Source organism: Aegilops tauschii, chromosome 2 (genome assembly GCF_002575655.3).
Source record: "Aegilops tauschii subsp. strangulata cultivar AL8/78 chromosome 2, Aet v6.0, whole genome shotgun sequence".
NCBI classification, from domain to species: domain Eukaryota; kingdom Viridiplantae; phylum Streptophyta; class Magnoliopsida; order Poales; family Poaceae; genus Aegilops; species Aegilops tauschii.
This window is the reverse complement of record NC_053036.3, coordinates 287166026-287170486: the sequence shown is the minus strand read 5'-3', so window position 1 is coordinate 287170486 and position 4461 is coordinate 287166026. Positions and strand designations below refer to the sequence as shown.

The 4461-nt window shown below is 42.4% G+C and overlaps 1 pseudogene; it reads left to right on the top strand.

Moving 5' to 3' along the window:
- The first annotated feature begins 1344 nt into the window (after positions 1–1344).
- On the top strand, positions 1345–4116 carry LOC141040943 (uncharacterized; annotated as a pseudogene).
- Positions 4117–4461: the final 345 nt, after the last annotated feature.

Genomic DNA, 4461 nt, shown 5'->3' with positions numbered 1-4461 from the left:
CTTGTTTCTCTTTCTACCGGAGTGCTCTCAGCTTGGTTCAACTCTGTTGTGTTCTTTCTTTCAAGTTTTCAATCTCTCCACGTTTTTTTGGTTTCACTCGTTTGTCAAAGAAGCAACTTGTTTTACCTCTTCCTCTTCCGTTTCTCCCCGGTACCTTCCTTAGATCTCGGGTCGAGATCTCTTGTAAGTGGAGGAGAGTTGTAACACCCCAAGACCGATGCTCCAGATGCCTTCCTTGTATTCCGAGATTCGTCGTGTGATTTTTTTGTTCGTTGCATTCATCTTTGCATCATGTGTATTGCATCATGTCATCATGCAACCCGTTTTAAAACTCAACTAAATAAATTGCATAGATCGTTGATCTATTTAAATCGAGGGAATTCACATGGTGAAATTATCTTTAAAACATACCAAAGTCTCCTACTATTATTAGGGAGCTATATAAAACATTCTGTTAATTTGGAATGAAAAAAGTCCATTTTACTCCCCTGAACAAAGTGGGTGGTTCGCTTTACCCCCTGATCTTTATTTTGACTCCTTCTACACCCCAAACAAAACCAAACCGGACATAAAACCCCCGCGGCTGGTTTGTCTCCATGCGATGCTGATGTGGCACAGTCAAAGGGCGGTTTTGACCGTGGTGGGGCCTACTTGTCAGGTTGACTGTAATAGACCTGCCGTTCCCCGTTGCGTTCTGGATCAGAAATCCCTTTCTTCTTCTCCCCCATGTCGCCGTCGATGGCTCCCTCGGGGCGGCGCTAAACTCCGACCAGCAACGGTGGTCGGAGTGTTGGTGGTGGCGGCGGCGGCGGTGCAACCCGTGAATCTTCCCCGACCTGTTCCTTCTCCCACGACCGCTATCCTCCCCCGTCCTCAAACCCTAAGTCAACGGCTCTGTCGATGCGGCGGCAGCTGCTGTGGTCTGTCTGATTTCACGGCGGCGCAGACGAACTGAGGTGAGTCCCATCCCTCCAATCCCCTTCCCTTGGTGTACTTGCTCTGCTCTAGCTAGCTGCTGTATGTAGGTTCTAATTGAAGATTGGATGTTGTTTTAATCTGTAGGCTAAGCAATGGATAATCTAGATTGGCTAGGCATCCATTTTTTACAATGGCCAATTTGAGAAGTCAAACAAGCAATTGTCATATGTTGGTGGTAATATAGAGCTCACATATGTTGAGAGGTACAATATATCCTTAGCTACTATCAGGGAGCAGTTAGCAGATATAAAGATGGCATACCATGGTGAAGAGCTAACATAAAAGCACAGGCTTTACTGGTTCTTTCCTGGAAAAAATGTTAGAGATGGGCTGAGACGACTGGACACTGATAGAAATGTGTTCTTCATGGATAGGTGTATTACAGATTGTGGGGTTGTGGATGTGTATGTGAATTATGAAGATGATGTTGATGAAGATGGACAGAACAGTGTGTCTGATATTGGAGAGAAAGAGGAAGAGGAAACTAATGCTGCAATTGAAGAAGAGAAGACAGAAGAGAAGAGTGACAGTGATTGGGAAGATGAGCATGACAATTGCTCTGCTGAGGATGACCTGGAGCACAGTTCAGAGGAAGATGGGGATGAGCCTGAGAAGACTGAGTATGCTGTACAGGATGAATTGCAACCTGAAACTGGAAATGTTCCTTCAGTAGATGTTGCACCAGATGAAATAAGTGATGAATGTGAAGATCTTGATTGGTGCCCTAAAGATGAAGACAGTTCAGGTGAAGATGATGAGGCAGAGGAGCCCAGAAAGCATGCTAAGGAAGTGCTCAGAAAGATCAGAATGAAGTTGCCACTTGATGAAGAGAAGGAAGTGAAAGAAAGTACAACACAGTTAATTCCTTTTGATGAAATGGATGAAGGAAATGACACTCCATACATGGATTCCAGTGAGGAATACAGTTATGATGAGGATGAGCATGGAAATTCAGTTAGGATGAAATCTAGATTTCCAAGATTTGATAGCAAGGCTGCAATTCCAATATTTAGTTTGGGCATGACATTTAGGGGAAGAAGTCAGTTCAAGAGGGCACTGGTGAAGTATGGCCTTGCTATGAAGAGGCATATTTGCTTTGTAAAAGATGAAGCTGGTAGGATTAGGGCAAAATGTTCTTGGCCTAAGTGTCCTTGGTTGATTTATGGTGCAAAGAGGAGCTCAAATGATTGGTTTCAAGTCATAACACTTGTTGACAACCACATATGCCCATAGAGGAGAGACAACAGATTGGTTACTGCATCTAGAATTGCAGACAAATATGAGAGAATTATGAAGGCAAATCCAGGATGGAAAGTGAAATGTATTAAGGCCACTGTCAGATTAGAGATGTTTGCAGATGTGCATGTTTCCAAGATAAAGAAAGCAAAAGCAATAGTCAGAAAGAGAGTTAGAGAAGCAATGCATGAAGAAAATGCTAGGGTGTTTGATTATCAGCTAGAAATATTGAGGAGCAATCCAGGAAGCACTGTGGCAGTTGTGCTTAATCCAAAAGAAACTGCACCAGTTTTTCAGAGATTGTATGTGTGCTTTCAGGCTTGCAAGAGAGGTTTCATAGAAGGGTATAGGAAAGTAGTGGGTTTGGATGGCTTCTTCTTTAAGGGGGCTCAAAGTGGAGAGCTACTTTGTGCTCTTAGAAGAGATGCAAATGGGCAAATGTATCCCATTGCTTGGGCAGCAGTTGAGGTGGAAAATAAGGACTCCTGGTTCTGGTTTATGGCATTGTTAAATAAAGACTTGGAGATTTCAAATCAAGGTGAAGGCTGGGTGTTTATATCAGATCAGCAGAAAGATCCAATCAATGCAATTTCAAAGGTTGTACCAAGAGCTGAACACAGAAATTGTGCTAGGCACATTTATGCTAACTGGAAGAAAAAACATAGGGACCAGAAATACCAGAAGAGATTTTGGGCTTGTGCAAAGTCTTCTAACAGAGTTCAGTTCAATTTAATCAGGGCAAAGCTTGCTCAGCTCACACCAGAAGGAGCAAGAGACATGATGCAATCTGGGCCTGAACATTGGTGTAGAGCATGGTTCAAAGAAGGATCATTCTGTGATTCAGTCGACAACAATATGTGTGAAAGTTTTAACAATTGGATAGTGGAATATAGAGGTCTTCCTATCATCAGTATGTTTGAAGCAATCAGAGCAAAGGTGACTGTAAGGATTCAAGTTAATAGAGCTATGCCTGCCAATTGGAATGGAACAATTTGTCCCAAAATCCTCAAAAAGGTGAACAAGTTGATACAACTTACTGAGAAGTGTGAGACAATATGGAATGGAAAAGATGGATATGAGGTAAAGTTAGGACAGCATGGATTCAAAGTTGACTTGCAAGCAGGGACATGTTCTTGTAGATACTGGCAATTGTCAGGAATTCCATGTGTTCATGCTCTAGCAGCTTCACAGTGTGGCCCTGATGACATTGATTCACTTATTGCACCTTGCTACAGAATTGAAGCTTACAATAGGACATATGAACATGTCATGATGCCAATGGAGGGCATGCCTAGCTGGCCAATAGCTGACAGGCCTAGACCTTTAGTTCCAAGCTATGTGCAAATGCCTGGGAGGCCCAGGACAGAGAGAATAAGAGGTGAAGATGAGCCTCCTAAGCATGCACACAAACTCTCCAAGATTGGAACTAAGATCAAGTGTAGTTTATGTGGAAATCCTGGGCACAACATGAGGAAATGCAATACTAACCCCAACAAGGGAAAGTACAAGAATAGGAAGAGGAAAAAAGAAACAAAGGTGTGTAATGATTTTTACATGTGTTTGATTTCTATTCATTTCTATATGTTTTGTACTTGTGAAATTGTAGCAATGTGAAATACCTAACAATTGTTACTTCTGTGTGTTTTGTAGGAAAATCCTCCAAGGACATCTCAAAGAGTAGAAAATGAAACTGCTACAGCCCAGTCTTCACAGCAGGCAGCTCAAGCATCACAGCAAGCTGCAGGAGGGAGAGCCCAGTCTTCACAGCAAGCTACAGGAGGGACAGCACAGCCTAGGAGGGGAAGGCCTCCAAAGCAAGCAAAAATAGCACCTGGTGCTAGTTCTAGTCAGAGAAGGAGGAGATTTACCAGGGTTAGCATGTTTGATGAACTGAGGGGTTAAGAAGGACAATTTATGTTGTTTAGAACCTTCAAAGTGTTAGTAGGTTGCTGGTGACGTGCTACTTGCATGAACTTGTGTTTGATGAACTTGTGTTTGTTACTATTAAGCTGCAGAACTTGTGTTTCATGAACTTGTGTTTGTTACTGTTAAGCTGCATAATTTGTGTTCAGTTGCAAAATGCTACTGTTTACTATGTTCTCTGTTGAAAGAAATTTCCTTTCGATAGAAGCTTGGCAAAATATGTTCTCTTCTGGCACAAACAAAGAAGCTCACGATTGTACCATTTCACAAGACAGCATAGTAGCAGCACATTACACAAATAGAAATTTCACACAAATATTTGGC